The 20748-nt window shown below is 43.3% G+C and overlaps 1 long non-coding RNA gene across 1 annotated transcript; it reads left to right on the top strand.

Moving 5' to 3' along the window:
- Positions 1 to 2275: 2275 nt before the first annotated feature.
- Positions 2276 to 17861, top strand: LOC106782132 (uncharacterized). The gene is made up of 3 exons (XR_011425124.1): positions 2276 to 2556; positions 7543 to 7653; positions 17030 to 17861. It is a non-coding gene; the product is annotated as an uncharacterized lncRNA (long non-coding RNA).
- The last annotated feature ends 2887 nt before the right edge of the window (positions 17862 to 20748 follow it).

Genomic DNA, 20748 nt, shown 5'->3' with positions numbered 1-20748 from the left:
GTGGCTCTGGCCTAGGACTCTGGATCTAGAGCAGATAATGACCATCTCAGGAAGAAACCCAAGTTCGTGTTGTGCCTTTGGCCCTCTCCTTTTCTCAACCTCCTGCAAAACATTGTCTTATTTCCCTGAAGCAATGCCTGGTCATTTATTTGGTAGACATGAATCATCAATCTTCTCCGTGTTGGGCACAGTGCTACATTAGGAGGTTGTATCAGAAAAGATATCCCAAGAGAAAACAAATGGCACTCTTAGATTAGGATTCTTCAAGGAGGGGGCTTCCTAACAAAATAATAATTTATACAGGTGTAGTTGTCGGGGAACCACAAGGAATCATGCAGTAACCTGGAGCTACTAATGGTACAGTAATCCAGAGCAGCCAAACTGTTAGCACTCCCAGGCTTGAAGAGATGAAGCGGGTGGGGAGAGTTTACTGGAAGTTGGAATAAGAGAGAACGGTGTAGAGCAGTGTTACTCACAGTGTGAATTGGAGGACTGTGCGGGTCTGCATACTGTTATCAGTCTATTTAAGGAGATATGTATGGCATTGAAAGTAGATGTTTAGCAAATTTTATAGCAATTTGACATTGCCATAACATTAAAGTATGTGAGCAGTGTCAGCAAATGTAGTTTGAAGTTTAGTTTTGTGTAGGAGTGTGTTCTAATGATGCAGCTGAAATGACAGGAAAACATTCTGGATTCAGATCAAGAAGCTTGTGCCAGAATGTAAATCAACACACTGCTTCCTTCACTGAGGCAATCATGCTCTCCTCCCCCACTTCCAAATAAATGAGTAAGAAATAAATAAATGTATGTATGTCAGCTAAACTTTCAGTGTTCTAGATGATGTCATAAAAAGTGTTAATTCCTTAAAGGCTAGCTAATGTGTACAATTTGAGATTATTTTCTTTATTATGTGATAATATGGAAGCTGATCATAAACAACTGTAATTATGTGCTGAAGTATGATAGTTATCTAAGAGAAAAGTTCTGTCAAGATTGTTTGAACTACAGAATGAACCCTTAGTGTTTCTGCAAAATAAGACAACAGTTTGGTCCCAACGTTTTCAGGTTGTGAACTGGACAGTCAGACCTGCTTTTTTGTTTGATATCTTGAGTATTTTTAATGATCTTAATACTTTCACACGAGGAAGGAGTACAAGCTTGGAAGAACAGTTTCTACAAATTGGAATAGCGTGTTCCATTACTTAACAATTATCCACGAAGGTGGTAAAAATCCTGATATTGCATATCTGTAGAAAGTTAACACCAAACACCTTACAAATTTGATAGAACATTTTCAGTTCTATTTTTCATCAAAAGAAGATCTATGCATAACCAATTAATAGATCCAGAATTATAACTTAATGAGATAAATTGTTCATGTTGGCTATTGATAACAGACTAACAATGAATTTTTTTCTTTTTTTTAAAGATCGGCACCTGTGCTAACATCTGTTGCCAATCTTAATTTTCTTTTCTCTTCTTCTCCCCAAAGCCCTCGGTACATAGTTGTATATTCTAGTTGTGAGTGCCTCTGGTTGTGCTAGGTGGGACATAGCAACATGACCTGATGAGCGGTGCCATGTCCATGCCCAGGATCTGAACCGGCAAAACCCCAAGCAGCATAAGCAGAGCCCACGAACTCAACCACTCGGCCACGGAGACAGCCCCTGGAGATGAATTTGAAACATAGCATCACTTGTCTCATTTTTCATAAAAGTAAAAAATGAATAGCCTGTGCCTGCTGAGATTGCTTAATATCTGTTCTTTCATTCTTGTCAACAAACTTTTTTGAGACTGATTTCCGTACCATAAGTATAACTTTTTAAAAATGTTGAAACAGTTTACATATACATCATATCCTGTGGATATCAGTGTTGTCAATCCAATCTAGATTAGATAAATTAACAGGAAAAACGCAAGATGTTTGTCCCATTAGAAACTTAAGATACTGATATACATATTGTTCTTTCAAAATGTGTGTAGGCAGTTAATATGAGCAATTACTAAATTCTTCCTAGTTTTTGGTTTAGATGCCATTGTGGAACAACAAGAACTTATGTGTGTAGTAACAATTCTCTGCATTAATAACCTGTGTGCAGACTTTCAATGAGCAACATGTACAGTTTTTGTAATTGTTTTCTTTTTTCTATGTTATGTTTCTTCTGATAGATATTTTTGAATACAACTTTATGACTTTAAATCTAGTAATAAAAATCTGGTTTTATATTTGTAAGTCATTGCTTCTTAATTTTTCTAATAATTCATTTTTAAGGAATTCGTTTTAACTGTATTTCATGGAAGTGTTATTCTGCACTCCATTAGAAGTAAAATAAAACACACTGCCTCTAGTTTGAGGAGGAAGAAGAAGACCAGAAGCAGAGCTGTGAACTTCAGTGAGGGGTGCAGCCAGCCTGAGGACATCTCCTAAGGGAGGAAGCCAGAGACAAACACCAGGACCTCACTCCCCACCTTCCAGTCTCCTATTGGGGCCTCTCCCATTGGCCCCAACCAGAAGCCAGAGGGCAAGGAACCCTACAGAAACAGTTCTTCCAGGTCAGCCTCCAGAGCAGAGGGCAGGATGGATGACAGGAGAAGGCACATCTTGGCGAGTACAGAAATCAAAGATAAAAGTCTCAATTTGTGTCCCATGGTGTGGGTTGTCTTTGTGGGGTAATTGGCAAATAGACAATCATGAGGCAATGTAATCAGGGCCAAGATAGAAGGAAAACCGGGCCTATACTTGATCCAGGTTACATCTAACCAAGCTTGGGCGTTCATTCTAGGCCAAAGGTGGTCAGGGCTGGAGTGGCTTCCCAAGGAATGTGTTGTTCTTCCTGGAATGAATGAAGAAAGGAATGAGGAAAGAACAACAATTAGGCAAGAGACAGACCCCAGGGGAGTGGGGGTAAGGATACCCCAGAGGGAACAGCCCAAGCAAAGGTGTAGATGCTGAGTGATAGGAATGAAGATCTGAAGGGGGTGAGGCAGGAAAGGTGGGCCTGGTAAGATCATGGGGCATCTTGCTTTTGGACAAGGAGTTTGACTTTATCCTGACGTGAACTAGGTGTAAGGTCTATGCTACAGAGCGACTGAGAAAGTCTTGAATTGAAAAGCCATGGAGAGAAATAGGAAGCAGCAAAGTCTGGATTCAGGAAGGAGCAGAGATGACTATAGTAACAGCTAAGCCTCAGAGAGGGCTGACTGGGTGCCGTGCATTGTTCTAAGCTCTGAATATGTTTTAATTCATTTAATACTCCTAGCAACACCACCAAAGAGATGCGGTTATGATTCCTATTTTAGATGAAGAAGCTGAGGCACAGCGAGTTTGGGAAATAGCTAGAGTTCACACTGCTAGCAAGTAAATAGAGCTAGGACTTGAACCCAGGAAGTCTGCTCCAGCAGCTGTGCTCTTAACAACCATTCTTGGGCAGGGGACCAAGCCAGAGTGGGGAAATTGGGGGTAGGGGTCAGGGGAGTAAAGCTAACATCTGCCTTCCCACTGTTTCCTCGACGAAAGCCCAATAGGCATGAAACTGTGGCTACACACCTCTTCCAAATCAGCTATTCCTCAATACCTTATTTGTCCTTGCCCACACCTCTAAGATGTCCAAACCTATCATCTTTGTTGGATGAGCTTTTCTCATTTCCATTTTGCATCTTGACTTATGATATAATGGCAAGAACACAAGAGATGGAAGACCTAGCCTCAAGTTCCAGGCTGATCCTATGGCCCTGCTCAAGTCACCAGCCCACAGGGCTCCTGCATGAAGCAATTTTCCTTCTTCCGGTGGTTCTCCTTTTGTCTTTTTGTACAATCTGATACAAATTTGCTGGCTTTGCCACATTCCCTCTCATTCTGGACATTTTGGTAATTGATAACTGCATCATGTTATTATTGGTCTCTGACTATGGGCATTTGCTTTTCCGGTTGGTCTGCACTGCTTATGAAATGCTTCCATCACCTACTAATCCAGAGTAGTTCCTGGGTTCTTGTTGGTGACACAAACAAACAGTTCTGTGTGTGTGTGTGTGTGTGTGTGTGTGTGTGTGTGTGTGTCTCCCAAGGGAACAGGGCACTGCTGAGTTGAGACTGATTATTAGCTCATGATCAGTCAGCAAAATATGTTCACAAGAAAGCAATCTGCTGTTATGTCTCTTGCAGTGATGTCATGTTGCTCATATTTTATGGTTTTCAGAGTTCATTAGTTTTTATGTGTCCTCAGTTAACAGCTAGCTCAAAGCATTTTGTAAGTGGAATGCCCCCAAACACAAAGTCTCTCTCTTAAAATGTCATTGAAAATATGTGCACCTTAATTTTGTGTTGCTGACACTCGCTATTATAAGTAATGGCTAAGGGGACAGGATCCTGGAGCTAGATTGCCTGGGTTCAAATCCCAACTCAGCCACTTCCTAGCCGTAAAATAGTTAACAGTTTTAAGCCTCAGTTTCTTGATCTGAAGAATAGAGATTATTAAATGAGGTAGTCTGTGTGAGAACTTTTAGCATATAGCCTGGCTCAGGCTAAGTCTTCAACCGTTGTTAGCTATGATTATTATCATGCCAACTACGCTTGCATTAATGAGGTAGGAAAGTGCTCAAGCTCAACTTCCAAGCATTCTCATTTTCTCAGACTAGGAGAGGTGCATGGGTGCTCAGGCTTGTGTTCTAGCTCAGAGCCCTTAGTCTAGTGAAGCTCTTGAACTCAGAGGCTCAGGCAGTATCAAGTTTACAGTTGAGCCATCACTTTTGCTGATCAATGAAATGGACATGATGCCCTATTTTTTTATCACTAGCCATGTGAATAGAGCTGTCTGTGTTAAGAAGAGCAGCATGCTTCAGTTGGCTGAAGTGAGCAATCCAATTTGGAGAAGAGTGAGAAATGATGGTGATGGAATAAAGAAAAATAAACGGCCAGGATAGGGATCTTTGAAAGTAGGGAAAAGGAAATCGGGTGCACTATTGTGTTAGGACAAAGCTGGCCATCCTCTGGTCCTACAGATGGCTCTTTGGAGAGGAAACCAAGACAGGCCAGAGGTCACAGATCCTAAGGTACCACCGGCAGCTCTAGGCTCTCTATGGAAGAGGAGCAGAGGGGTGGCCACTGGTTGGAAGAAGGGGTTGGGGGACATGGCTTGAGTCCTCTGTTTTCTGAGAGTAGGGGAGGAGATTATGCCTAGATCAGGAGACCTCAAAGCAGAACTCTGCCCACTCACACCCTCTTCTCCTCAGGGCTTCCTTGATCACAAAAAATGGATAAACTCTTGGAAAGCCAGGCAGATTCTCACAATGGTGCCTCCAGGCCAGGCCTAGCTGCCCTTGACCTATGACTGAGGGTGATGCCCAGCCCTTAAGCACACCTTGGAGAGCCTTTCCATCTGCATGCACACCATGCCCACAGAGACAAGTAGGAAGTGTTCTTTTGGTTTGGGGAGCTGCCCCAGCAGTTGCCTTATAAATATATGGAATTAAAATGGGATGCCTTAGAGCTTAATTAACATTTTTTCTCTAAAAATGAAGGTGCTGCTAGTTCTCTTTGCTTTAAGAAAAGTGGACCTGTGGTTGAGTTTTTAGAACATTTGGAGAAAGATTTTTTGGGAGGAAGCTAGCCTGAGCCCTCAGAGATTTTTTTTTCTCTTACTGGAGCACCAGCTTTGGAGTCCTGGCTTTTAATCCTGGCTCAGCCACTCTCCAGCAGTGTCGCCTTCATGAAATTACTTGACTATGCTGAGTCTTGGCTTCCTCACTTGTGAATGGAGGTGATAATAATAGATATATGTATGAAGCATTTACCGCCAGGTACTCTCAGAGTTACCTCAGAGGGTGACAGTGAGAACTGATGAAATAACACATGCAAAGCGCTTAGTACGTTATCAGACTTAGAGTAGGTGCTCAATAAGCGTAACCTCAATAAACTTCATAGTGTTTTAGGGGAGGGTGTCCCGTGGATGCACCCCAATGGCAGAAGCATTTGAAAAGACTGACTTGTACAACAACTTCTTAGAGGTATGAATCTCCCCTGATCCACACCTTCTGAGACTCTCGGCATCTGCTCAGTGGGGCTTTTCATCCTCTATACTCTTGTTTTGGGCAGAAGCGATTGCCCTAGTGTTGAGCAGAACTGCTACCACAGCCTTGATCACTGCAAGAATCCTCCTTCCATCTCCCCAAGCTAATCACATGTAAACCACCTGCATCATATTACTATAGTAACTGAAAGAGAAGACAAAACGTTAACATTGAACCACAGTTTACTCATCTACTCTCCACTTGTTGGGCAGTAGGTTTTCGCTATTGTGAAGAGAGCTGTTAGGAACATTCTCCGTACATGTCTGCTATTTTACATGGGCAAGAATTTCTCTCGGATACATAGCGGAACTGCTTGGTTGTGAGGCATGTGAATACTTAACCTTATGAGATAGAGCCAAACTGTTTTCCAAAGTGGTTATACCAATTTACACTCCTAGCAAGTAGTGCATAAGAGATCTCAGGATCTATATCCTCCAATGTCACACAACAGTCAAAAAAAAATGAACACCAGCTATAAAAAACAAGGATGAATCTTAGCAAAATAATATTAACTGAAAAAAGCAAATCTCAGAAGGATGAATACAATATATTTTATATAACTTGGAAAACAGCTAAAAAGAAAATATGTGTATATACTTTAGGATTATATAAAGATAAAATCAAAAACAACTCAAGGGGAAGAGATATTTGTACACCAACATTCAGAGCAGCATTATGCACAACAGCCAAATGGTGGAAGCAACCCAAATGTCCACCTGTAGATGAATGGATAATGTGTGGTTATACATACAATGGAATATTGTTCAGCCTTAAAAAGGAAAGAAATTCAGACATGCTATCACATGGATGAATCTTGAGGACATTATGCTAAGTGAAATAAGGCAGTCACAAAAGGACAAATACTGTAGGATTTAATTTACATGAGGTACCAAGAGTAGTCAAATTCATAGAGACAGAAAGTAGAAGAGTGTTTGCCAGGGGCTGGGGGTGGGGGAACAGGGAGCTGTTGTTTAATGGGTACCAGTTTCGCAAGATGAAAAGAGTTCTGGAGATTGGTTGCACAACAATGTGAATATACTTAACACAACTGAAATGTCCACTTAGATATGGTTAAGATGGCAAATTTTACGTTACGTGTATTTTACCACAATTAAACCAAAAAAAAAGGAATTCAAGAGGAAGTTATGGGAGGATAGGAGTTGGGGGGAAGTACCATATAGCTAGCTCTAAGTTGCTGTCAAGGTCCTAACTTTCATTTTGAGTGGTGAATTCCCTTAAAAAATATAACCCTTATTACATTTAAAAAATAAAAAGACATGTAAAAATGTTCCTGCATGCACCAATGATGAGAGCGTGTCACGAACCAGGAGTTAGAGCAACCTAATTTCTACACCTGAGATGGAAAACATTCCCCCTCAAAGTTCTCTACAGGAAATCACAAACTATTTTGAAATTTGCAGTGAGAGGTTAAACTTCCCCCACTAACATCTTCTTGTTGTCATTTTCATGCAGTCTTGATTTAAAGAACCCTTCCAGGTATTACTGCAGATTGAAGCCTGAACCAGACTGACCCCCTTCTGGCAATTTCAGTCAAAATTCTGGCTCCCAGAAGAGGCAAACAAGGTAGGAACCTTACCCTTATGGAAAGCTATATTTTAAAACACTTTGACAGACTGCGAATTTATTAACTCAAGTGAGAATTTGGTTGCAAGTTGGCCGTAAACATTTCTAATTTTTCTATAAAATTAATCCATAATAAGTTTGATAATTGACTTATTTTGACCCAAATTTGTTACAGAATGCTGATTTAACAAGACTTTGTTCATATCTGTTTGTATCACAGGGTATAACAAAATAGATTTTAGAACTGAAAGTAACTGTAGAGATAGTCTTGTCGAAAGATGGCAAATAGTTGGCACATATGCCACTAGTCTCCAAATCCATGCCCATGGCAGACATTGCTAATCAATTGTGACACACTTTTCCAGTAAGCCTGGTGTACTTCAGAATCCCTTCTAACACAACTCTCCAGGCAGTCACATGGGATGAAATCTATTCGGCATCTCTGATCTAGTCCAACCTTCTGCTTGTACTGATGGAGAAATAGAGTAAAGAGGTGACTGTCCAAAGTCACGTCAGTCCAGTGCCTTTTCCACTACCCTTGAGTCATCCTTTCCTTTGGGGTTCTGGCAGAAACCAGACACTCTGTCATGACAGAAATCCCAGCCTTTTTTGCTCTTATGAGCTGAATCCAGCCCCCATTATGTAGCCCCAACCATGGATGATTTTCTTTCTGGGACTTGCAGGCCTCTCTCTCCCTATCCTTTGAGCTGCTACTGCCAATGTTGGCAAAGCCTTCCATGGAGGAAAAAGCATCCTTCTCATCTTTTATGAAGTTTCTCTGTCATCTCGCCAAGCCAGGCCCCTGATCAACACCACCACCAGATTTGGGGTTGATGTAACCCATCATGTCACACAGCAGGGACATCTCCCCCCCAAGACTGTCTTGTCAACATGGAGCAGGTTCCCTTCATAGCCTGAGATGATTCCCCTCCTTAACCCCCTACCCCACCCAACTCCAACCCCCACAAGTGGCCAGAGCATAATTTCTCTGAGAAAATCTACAAACTACAAATTGTTGGACAAATGAAATGGAGATGAAATTGTGGGAACAGGTAAGCTGACCACGTCCCGTATGACATATCTGTGACAACAGAATTAAAGAACATTTGGTGCCCTCTGAAGGTGGCCTTCATTAGGATGCCTGTACAGAGCTGGCGAAAGGCAGGCAGCAGCTAAGGATCTTTCTCTCTGAAGTACCACAAAATGGCTGCAGAAAGGCCTTGTTCCTCTGGGAGTGGGGACAGGTAGGGCATCATCTCTTTCCCTTGAATCATGTGAGGACATTTCACAACCTCAGCCAAGCCAGCTAGGTTCAAATTAAACATCAACTGGTTTTGCCAGCCTATCTTCTGATTGAGAAGTAAATACCTCATCTTAAAACCACAGGAAAGGCTTTGGAGATAACTGGTCAAACTGTCTCATTTTAGACAAAAGAAAGTGGAGCATAGATCAGACAGGGCTGGCCTGAGGTCACACCCGAATAGTTTCAAAGCCCAAAGTCAGAGCCCACAACTTCTGCCTATGGTCCAGGGCAAGGGACTATCAAATAGAGCAAAGAAACTCACAACTGAAGGCCAGCCTCAATGGGACCTCACTGGGACTGGTGACTAAATGAAAGCAAGGTACCTTGCAATTGGCATGGTGCCTGGTATAGTGCTATTGCCTTGCAGATATTTTCTCTTTTAATCCTCTCACAAATCTTGGTGATTTAGATCCATGTCATGGTGAGAACATGGGGGCTAAGAGACAATAGGTAACTTATCTAAGGTGGCCTTGGTAGGAGAAGTTGGTTGTGCTGTTTTCACCCAGGTCAGCCCTGAGAGCTGGGGCCTTCCTTTCTAACACACACTCAGGACCACCCCAGGCTACAGAGAATCAAGCCACTCCTATGTGGATTTTTAAGAACCCAGAGTTATGTAGAAGTATGTTTTATTTTGACACTTCCAAGGAAAGCCCTGGGTAAGCAAACAACGTTAGGGGTAGGTGTCGGGGACTTTCATTTTTTGTGGGGGATATGTAATCCTCTTGGGAGAATAAAAAGTTCTCAAGCCACTTGGCAGTAGCTATTTTTATAGATCTATTTTATTATAAGGTATTACTTCTGGCTCAGTGGACTACATCTTCCAGAAAAGAAAACTTTGCATTTAATGTTTAAAATGAAAAATGCTTATTTTTATAAGGTATACTGTTTATACCTTAATACAAATTTGGGGAATGTAGGAAATTGCGGAACAGTATAAGACCCTCTAGTTTCAAGGTGGGGCTCTTCTGCGCGTGCTGCTTCATAATGGGAATGTTGTGTAATAACTCAACCAAAAGCTTATTGGGGGACATTTACATTGTTTTCAGTTTCTAAAGTATTATCAACTACATTATAACAAATATCCTCTATTTAAGTCATAGCTGATATAATACAACCTTATAACATTACAATAATGTACATTATAATTAATTACTAGAAATTACTGATGAGATTTAAGACTTCTGATAGATATTGCCCTTCAGAAAAGTTGCTCCAATTTACATTCTCAGCAGTGTATGAAAGGCCCTTTTTCCTCAACTCTCATTAATCCTGGGTCTGCATTTTTTTTATTGCTAGTGAAATTGAACATTGTTTTATATGTTGATTGGCGGTTAGTATTTCTCCTTTTCTGAATTACACCTCATCGCCTTGACGCATCTTTCTCATTACCATGCTTGTCTTTTCATCATTAGTTGACACACACTTCTATATAGTGGGAATACCCACAATTTGATATATTCCATTACATAGAACTCAAAACTTCTATATGTTGCAAGACACCAGAAAAACAAGTGAAAAGGCAAAAATGAGAAAAAACAATTTGCAATGGATATAATACGTTTTCTTTATAATTTCCACACTATCATGCTTAGAAAGTCCTTTATCATCCCTAAGGTTACAGAAATATCTATTTTTGTTTTCTATTCATTTGTTAGAATGTTTATAGTTTTATTAACATCTAAACCTTTACAAGAAATGGAATTAATTTTCGGTATGAGGTTTAAAGCAGTAATGATCTAACTCAGTTTTTTCCAGGTAGTTAATTAATTGCCCTAACATAATGTATTCATTTCCTCAGTGATTTCAAAAGCCATCTTATCAGTACGAATATATGTTCTTATGAAAATTTGGGCTTGTTTCTGGATTTCCTATTCTATTCCAGGAACTGTAAATTCTAAAGCTGTACCAATTCCAACAAGGGTCCCCAAATTCTCAGAAATAAAGTTTGCATTGCTCTGGAGATTTCTGTTTATCTTGTCTCTTACACTACATTGTGAGTTCCTTGAGGGCGGGGGTTCTGTCTTCTTTGTACCCAGAATACCTAGCATGGTGCAATGAAAGCAGGGCACAGAAGCATCATGAAGTACAGTGAGCTCCAGGCACGGAGTTGCCAGATTTAGAAAATAAAAGTACAGTATACCCAGTTAAATTAGAATATCAGATAAATAGCGAATAGCTTTTGGGGTTTTTTTTGTTTTTGTTTTTTTTGATTGGCACCTGAGCTAACAACTGTTACCAATCTTTTTCTTTTTTACCTGCTTTTTCTCCCCAAATCCCTCCAGTACATAGTTGTATATTTTAGTTGTGGGTCCTTCTAATTGTGGCATGCGGGACGCTGCCTCAGCGTGGCCCGATGAGCGGTGCCATGTCTGCACCCAGGATCCGAACCGGCGAGACCCTGGGCCACCAAAGTGGAGCACGCGAACTTAACCACCTGGCCGTGGGGCCGGCCTCAGCAAATAGTTTTTATATAAATATGTCCCATGCAATATTTGGGACATGCTTATCCTAAAAAGTTATTCGTTGTCTATCTGAAATTCTAATTTAAGTGGTAGTCCTGTATTTTATCTGGCAACCCTACCCAGACTGGATGTCATAAGGCCTGGTTTCAGTTCTGCCTCTGCCAGGAACCAGCTAGGAGGCCTCGGACAGGCCGTGGAGCCTCTCCAGACCTCAGTTTGTCAGGATTGGTTCATTCCACAGACATTTATTTATTAAGGACCCACGATGCACCAGGCTCTCTAAGGCAGCTGTGTGGCAAAAGAACAGGTCTAGGAGACAGATAGATTGGGGTTCTGATTCTAGTTCCCCACCACCAACATAAGACACATACAGGGAGAAATTGGGCTAGGAGAACTCGACAGCAATGCCCTCCCACCTGCATTTCAAGGGGCCCGCTCAGATATCCCCATTGGAATGCGCGCCCTCCTCAGATCTTGCATTGGTCTCAGCCCATGCTGTGCGCTCTGCGCTGGCCAATAAGGAATTCATCTGTTACAAGCCAAATGCTGCAAGTGACACAGGCTCAAGTTAGAAGCACCCAGCTGGCTGAGCATGAGGGTGAGGAATGCAGCCTTCCTCACCTGCAGATTCAGCTTCCCAGGCCAGGGAGGGACTGACTCACTGCGAGTCCTCCGAAAGGCCCCAGGGACCTTGACCAAGTAGAGCGGGGCAGACATTCTATGATTCTACAGCTGACTGTTCATGTTCCTTAACCCTTCTTTTGCATGCAAAAGGAAAACAGGGCTCTCCTTTTCTGAGAGCCACCCAGCATGTGATAGCAGACTGGACATACCCAGTATATCCTCAGGCGAGCTGGTGAAGCAGTCATTCTGTTTCTTTGTTTTCACTCTATACTTTCTCCTTGGAGAAATTTTGTTCACACTTACACAGGTGACACAAGCGCACATGGCCTATATGCTTAGTCCAATTGGTCCCTTGTTTGTGCAAGACACAGTACTAAGCGATGGAATTACAACAGTGAACAAAAGCCAGCCTGGCCCTTGCTTCACAGAGTTTACAGTCTAGTTGGGGAGATGGCCATGAATCACACGATCAAACTCATTTAATTGGAAAAGCATAAGGAGGTACAAGAGCACATAGCAGGGGACCTAATCTGATTAGGTGGGTAGTCAATACCCCAACAAGGGATGTTTGAGTAGGAGTTCGCTATCTATCTAGAATAGGTATTTCTGGCAGAGAAAATAGTATGCACAAAGATCCTGAGGTGGGAGGGGGCATTCTCAAGTATCTGAGGTGAGTGAGGGAGAGAGAAAGAGTGAAGCAAGAGGAGGCTGCAGAGGCAGGCAGGTGCCAGATCCTGCAGGCCAAGGATGAGTCAAGGCCATTGCAGGATGTAGCAAGTCAGTGACTTAAGGATACTGAATTTTTAGCGATGAATATGGCTACAATACCAGAATGGGTAGCTGGAAGGGGCCAAAGTGGAGATTACTGGGGATGTCTCTATGAGGGCTGATGGTGACCGAGTAGTGGAAATGGGCAGGGAGAGAAGCAGACTGTACTGGGCTTGGTCATGGTTAAAGGCAAGAGAAAAAAGAGGCATCAGTGAGATACTGACACAGCAAGGGAAGACTTCCATCACCCACGGGGAGGAGAGTGTAAACCTGTGAAGGGAAGTGGGAGCCTTAACAAGAGTGGGGAAGGAGGGAGCAAGGGAGAAGGCACAGGAGCAGGAGGGCTGAACCCGAGGGCTCAGAGGACCAGGGGAATCCTACAGCATCTGGTCACAGAGGTGGGTCCAAGGGAGCTCATACCTTTCCCGGCTTTATTGATCTCATTTTAGCCTCACAGAGATCCTGCCCAGGTGGGGGGCGTTACAGCCTACTTTGCAGGGGAAGCAACTGCAGTTCAGAACCTTTCCCCAAGGGCAGGGTTGGTCCTGGGCAGAGTCGGGATTCGAACTCACATCTGTTTTAGTAGAAAGCCCACACTCTTTCCTCTCTCCTGTCCCCTGATCCCTGGGCTGATGATTTAACGAGGCCCCATAGTTAAAAGGGAGGGCTCGTAGATTCTCCAGCAGAGGAGGAAAGTGGATAGATGGGAGGGCTAGTTCTCATAAAGGCTGGGGCAGTATGGGGGAACCAAGGCAGTCACAGAGTTGACACAGCAAAGGGCAGTAGTTCTTAACCCTGGCCGCACAGTTGCACTTATCAGAGGAGCTTTGAAAAATCCTGGTGCCCAGGCTGCTCTCTAGCAATTACTCTCTCCAGGTGATTCCAACGTGCATCCAGGTTAAGAATCACTGGCCTATCGGCTGCTCTCAAATCCATCCTCTCTTGGCCCCTCAGGCTGGAGTAATCTTAGAAAGCCCTCCCCTAGCTGTGTCTGGGGCTACGCGCTCCAGGGTCCCAGCCTAATCTGAGTTTAGGATCTAATTAAGATCTTTAAAGGCCCAAAATACTGCAAAAATTATTGCCTACCCCCATCTTAAGTAATTCAAAACAAAAATAAGATTAAATAATAAAGTGAAATTTCATTTTTTGGGGGAAATGAGGCAAAACTTACATGGCTGCTGAAATTTAAAATAGCTTATTTCTAGATATTCTGATGTGTGTGCACACATGCATGTGTGTACCCTGCTTTGACTGGCACCCCACACATGTCCTTACTGTCTACTGGGTCAATCTGCATAGTGTCTGGCTGCTTGATTTCCAGCGAACGAAAGCTCTACACAGCCCAATTTCTGAGCAGTTGAGATGGAAGCAGCAGTCTCCTTCTGGGTTTGGTTTGAATTAAATTACCAGGCTGTACTTGGTGCAGGAAACTGACAATTTTCAGCAAGAAATAAGGCCTGTAACCATGAAGTATAACTCTAGAGTCTGCTTGGCAAGGGAACCAGCCTTGGCTGCATGCTGAGTCAAAAAGTTTCCCCACCAGGAGTGTGAGATAGGCCAATAAGACCCACCCATCGAGGAAGGAACCCTTGGTCTGGCCAGTTTTAATGGGGAAGAGTGTTTGGTGCAATGACCAGTTCTGATGGGGGAATTAGTCAGGAACATGGGCATTGCCTTTTCTACTTGTGCCCCTCTGGGTGCCTGAGCCTAAGGGGTGAATAGTCCCAGAAGCTGGATCAAGACTGGTATGTGTGTGTCAAGGCTGCCCAGTTTGGGCTCCTCCAACCATACCTTGGTCTAGCCCTCTGGAACCCTGGGCAAGCTGGCAGGAAGCCCTTGTTGGGGTCTTGGCTTTTGACCAGGATGCCTACATTCTCCTAGCACCCCAGCAGGGAAGTCTGGTTTGAAGATCCTGAAACTTGGAGAAGAATAATTGATCAATTGAACTCAAGATGTGGACCAAACTCCCTATGATAGGCAACCTTTTGATGGCAAAGAATCTCACCCATGGAAAAACGGCTCTGAGTCTGGCACCTCTGACCATATCCTCACTCTGACCCCCTGAGCCTTATGAGCCTAGCCTCACTCACAGTCAGAGCTGCAGGAAGCCTCCATGCCAGCCAAGCCATGTCCCCACCTCCTCTGTCGTTGTCACAGCTGATTCCATCCACTCCAGTCCTCTGTCCTAGCCAGACCAGCCCTACCATGTCCTACCATTTCCTACCATGTCCTACCACTTCCTACCATGTCCTACAATTTCATTTTGGTGTAAGTGACAGAAAACTCATTCAAGTAAGCTTAGGCAAGAAGGGAAGTTCATTGGCTCAGTAAGTAAACCACAGGAAGGGTAAAGAATCAGCTGGGCCTCAGGAATACCTGGACTGGGGGTAATCAGCACAATTAGGATTTGCAGGCTTCTTCCCTTGTCTCTGTTTCAGTCTACATATCACTTTTGTTCTCTCAGAGCAACTTTTTATTTTAAGATTGGTACCTGAGCTAACACCTGTTGCCAATCTTCTTTTTTTCTTCTTCTTCTTCTTCTTTCCAAAGCCCCCCAGTGCATAGTTGTATATTCTAGTTGTGGGTCCTTCTGGTTGTGCTATATGGGACGCCACCTCAGCATGGCCTGATGAGCGGTGCCATGTCCGCGCCCAGGATCCGAACCTGTAAAACCCTGGGCCGCCAAAGCGGAGCACACGAACTTAACCACTCAGCCACAGGGCCGGCCCTCAGAGCAACCTTTCCCATGAGGTAGGAGTCAGGCTATCAGCATCACTAGGCTCCCATCTTCATGGCTTTGCCTCCAAGAAAGGATGGGGCTTCCCTCCATTAGTTCCTATTCAGAAAAATTCAGGGGCAGGTCTCTGGTTGGTCTGGTCTGGGTTGCCTGTCCAGCCCACGGCAGGGCAGCTGGGACACTACAATTGACAGGCCCTCTAGGATCATGTGGTTGGAGTAGGATGGGGCAGTATCTTAGCCTGCTAAGGAAGCCCTAACAAAATACCACAGACAGGGTAGGTTTAAGCAACATAAATTAATTTCTCACAGTTCTGGAGGCTGGAAATCCAAGATCAAGGTGCCAGCATGGGAGGTTTCATCCTGAGGCCTCCTCTCTTAGCTTGTAGGCGGCCACCATCTCACTGTGTGCTCACATGGTCTCATCTTTGTAAAGGAGCAGAGAAAGGGAGACAGTGGGAGCTCTCTCGTGTCTCTTTTTATAAGGACACAGACTATGGATCAGGGCCCCACCCTTAGGATTTCTTGTAACCTTGATTACCTCCTTAGAGGCTCCATCTCCAGGTACAGCCACACTAGGGTTAGGGCTTCAACATATGAATTGGGGCGAGGGGGAGGGGAGGGGAGTAACACAAACATTCAGTCCATAATAGGGAAACACTATTCACTCAAAGAAGGGGGTTCAGTGGTCTAAAAAAGGTCAAAACTAGAGATGTTCTCCTCATTTCCCCCAGTACACACACCAGTACATGTCACAGCCCTGCCTTTGCCCCTTCCTCTCAAAGCCAATGCCCACCCCCTGGAGCCAGACATTCCCCTAAGCTGTCCTAGGGGCTCACTGGATGCTGGGTGCATGTAAACGTATCCTGGGACTGGGAGCCTGCTGGAGCACATGTTCCCTGAGTCCCACCAGGACAGGAACTAGGCCTCACCCATGTCTGTTGTCCCCATAGCACATCCTAGACCCAGGGCAAGAGCTCAGTGGGTGCTGGAGGTTTATGAATTCACCTCTGGCCCCTTTCTCACCCATCCACTTACAAGGTTCCCAGGGCCTTGATACCTCTGTCTTCAGAAGAAAGGGATGGGATTACCCAGCTCACATGAACCTGCTGGTGGCTTCCCAGAATAGAAGGACATTATTCTCTAGATGAAAAGAATCCACCAAGTGACCAGCACAGTGAATGAAGAAAGATCTACAACAAGGCCCATCATTGGGAAATCCAGAAAATCAAGGATAAAGAGAAAATCCTAAAATCTTTGAGAGAAAAAACATGTCATATATAGAGAACCAAGACTCAGCATGACATACTCCTCTCTGGGAGATGGAAAGCAATAGAGTAATACTTCCAAATGTGAGGAGAAGTGACATTTATATTACAGCATTACATCCAGACAAACAGTTAATCAGGAGTAGGGATACAATGACGACATTTTCAAATATGTGAGAACTCAAAAATTTTGCCTGCCATGTACTCTTTCTCAGGAAGTCGCTGGAAGATGAGTCTCAGCAAGATGAGAGGGGAAACCACGGAAAAAGAAGATATGAGGTCCAGGAAGCAGGAGATCCACGCCAAAGAAGCATGCAGGAAATTCACGATATGATGGTGCAGGGAAATTCCGTGGTGACAGCTGTGCCACAGGCTGAGGGAGCAGCTGATGCAATTTGGAACGGGAGGATGGAGGGTAAGCGAGGGAGGCCTCCAGGAAAATAATGAGACTGATAGACTGATTATCTGCTGTATCTTAGTGTTTGGATAATTATTGCAAAGCATTTGATATGATCCATCAGTTGAAGCATGTGGAAAAAAAGTAGTAATAGATATAAAGAAAGCTAAGTACATGAAGACAGGGGAAAAACCAGAGGCAATTATTAACTCCAGGGGAAAACATAATTAAAGAAAGGAAACAATAACTTCAGTGCAGTACTTGCACAGAATATTTAGGTAGCAGCAAGAATGCAAATGTTGTTATTTTCATAAGACTGCGATCTAACCAAATTGGTTAGGATGGAGGCGAGAAAATTGCTAAGACCACACGGGAAGTAGGTTCTCCCTTATGATACACCGGGAAGTAAAAAAATATGGAGAAAGCCAAATCAAGATATAGCAAAACAAACATATTATTTAGAAATATGTCTATAAACACCAGAGGAAACAGCAAAACGAGTTTAAAGTGATGCCTCTGGGAATTAGAACTTGAAGGTGAGAAGGAGAAAGGTGGAGGAAATGCTTCTTGATGTAAGCCTCTTATTACATTTGATTTTTTAAACTTTGTATGTGTTACTTTGATTAGAATTAAATATGTTAAACAAAAAACAATTGCAAAAACTAAAGAAAATCGCTAATTCAGTCCAGACCAGCCTTTTACAGAGGTCACTGAAGTTCAGAGAGGTAAATGGATTTGCCCAAGCTTACGCAGCAAGTAACCAGCATAATTTGTCCTAAAGTCCAAAGCCATGCTGTTTTGTGTTACCTCCAGGCCCTGCAGGCTGTCCCTCCAGGGCTCTGCCTTGGGAATTGATATTGGCAGCAAAGGGAACACGAGGGAACCTGAGCAGAGCTCTCCATTTAGATTGACACACTGTTCCAGGGATTTGGCGAGAAACAGTATTAGCTCCAAGAGTATTCACCCCTCTGCCTCTTTTCTCCTTCCCCATCCTATCTCATGACCAACCTCAGCTAAAAGGTCTGAGAAGAAAAGGGAATCTGGGACGATTCTCACTAAGCTGTAAATGACTGATATTCACTCTCACCGTGATTTTGATTTTATCAAGGCGTAAATCCAAAACAGTTTGATGGACAGGATACCAAGCAGTAGAATGAAGACAGATGGGGGAAACCACCTCAGGGCAGGAAGGAATTTGGGGGTTCTTGGGACCCCAGTCATTTTATAAAGAACATCTTAGAAAATGTCCAACACAATGGGTTTCTTTTCTCTACTACCCAGGACCCACAGGGGCCCAAGTTCTGACAGATTTTGTTTATCAAACAAACTGCACTCATGGTCATGCTTCATTCGTTTTCTAGGAGATGGCCCCTGTTACACAGAGTAACATTTTTGTTGAGATAATTCCACCCCTAAGGAAAGACACTCCATGTTTTATTTGCAATACAGCCTTATTATGGATCAATATTAGATTTCCATGGGGCACTTTGCATTTTGCAAATATTGCTCATCAGTCACCCAGAAAGAGTACTAGACTTTTACATTCAAATTCCAACTGAGGGCCCATGAGCAAGTCATAAGCCCACTCTGATCCTATATCCCTGTCATATAATCACTTACTTCCCACCATTTGCAAGGCTGGAGATAACATATGTAAAGTGCCCACTCTGTGCCCAGCGCATAGTAGTAGCTTAGTAAGTTTAAGTTCCCTTCCTTCTTCACTATCCTAATGTATTTGTTAAGCATGGAGGAAGACGGATGGGTGGATGAGATGGGGGGGAGTAGTACCGGAGAGGCTCCAGCTACGTTTTACAATCCTACCCAATCAAGTCTGAATTAGGCCTCAGTTTCCCATTTATAAAATTAGGCAGGTCAGGGTGAGTAGGAAGAGGAGGAGCCTGGCTTTGTTGGTTCCAGCTGGGCCGTTGGATTCCATAACCTGGGCTCCACTGCCTGGTTCCAGCTGACCCCACAGGCCAAGCTTCCCATGCTCTGAACGTCTTTTGGCCAAGTTCAAGACTGGAGAGGTGCAGGGAGAGGCAAGGGAGAGGTATTTCCCCCAGACAGCCTGAAGGTGGCACCAGAGGAACGCAGGAGCTGAAGATTCGTCTCCAGCCATCCCGGAGACCAAGGCAGGGTTGGGAAGGGCGAGGCAGAGGTGGTGTGCACTGTTCAGCAGGGCAGCGGCAAGTGACTGGGGAGCCTGGTTGGGGGTCTGTCCACATCCATTTGAAAATGACACGAGGGTCCTCTGGCTAATTTCCTCTCTTTAGTAGGATGATCATGTGATTTACCATTCAAATCCAAACACTGATTTATCACTGAAATCCAAAGGCTTCAGGTAGTGAAAAGGGGCCACTGTTAATAATTGCACCTGCAACAGGCTTAAACTCACCTGTCCCTGGCAAACCAGAACTTTCTGTCACTTTGCCCTCAGGTCACCTTTCATTGTTTCCATTCTTTCTTTTAATCTTTTTTTTTTCAAACATACTCGATTCTTTTTTCCCTAGACCACTGTCTTTGAAGATGCCCTTGCAATGGGATATTTTAGACCTTGCAGCATCTGCTTTAGCTTCTTAAGTCAGAACAGAGTCTCTCTGAATCCACTCCAGTGGCTGGTTTTAGCTTCCAATCAGATTCTTCTGCGTTCCCTGGGATGCTATCCCCATGACTCAAGAGTTAAAGATGTCAGAACTGGAACAGTGACCCTTATCTCAACTTTGGTGCCTCTTTAGTCTTTACTAAATTTATTCCTGTAATTTTCTTCTGAGTGCTCATGCCCTTTATCTATTTGAATTTAGGTATATCGGTTCGTTGAATTGCAAATAGACAAGCCCCATTAAGCAGGATTCTTATTTTTCCAAGATCACCCCATTACTCCATTCAACTCCAAATTAGCATGCCATCTATCCCCTTGTTTCTGAGCCCTCCTCACTTAATAGCCTCATAAACATCCATCCACTGCAAAGGGCTCAAATTTTCTTCACTTCTGTTTTCAGTTGATTCATTGCTATCTAAGGAATTGATTTGTTTGGGGGAGTCGTTAGTGGAGAACCATGCCCTTTATTTTTATAGTTGGATTCTGCTGTTTAATAATGTGTCTCTCTCTGTCATTCACACTCGCTACAAATGGTTATGGACTTCAGTCTTAACCTAAAATCTTAGTTAGAAATTTGGCTTTATCTGAACAAAGTAGCTATGTGAAAAATAAATTGTTTTTAAGGAAAATTTTCTCAGCTAGGAATCACATGGTCACAAATACATGTGTAAGCAATAGTAAAATCGGGCTCTAAATATACAAAATCTTAAATTGTCGTTTTGAGAGACAATATTGCCCATTGTTTATTTTTTTTCTCTATTAGTGAAGTGCATTTCACATATAGTGAGGTACACATATCTTAAGTGTACAATTCAGTGAGTTTTTACATACGTACACAGCCACGAAACCACCACTTAGTTTAAGATACAAAATCTCTCCATCACCTTTGAAGGCTCCCTCATGCCCCATCCCAGTCACGATCCCCCCTCAAACTACTA

Source organism: Equus caballus, chromosome 1 (genome assembly GCF_041296265.1).
Source record: "Equus caballus isolate H_3958 breed thoroughbred chromosome 1, TB-T2T, whole genome shotgun sequence".
In the NCBI taxonomy this organism is placed as follows: domain Eukaryota; kingdom Metazoa; phylum Chordata; class Mammalia; order Perissodactyla; family Equidae; genus Equus; species Equus caballus.
The sequence above is the reverse complement of the archived record's forward strand: the minus strand, read 5'-3'. Positions and strand labels throughout refer to the sequence as shown.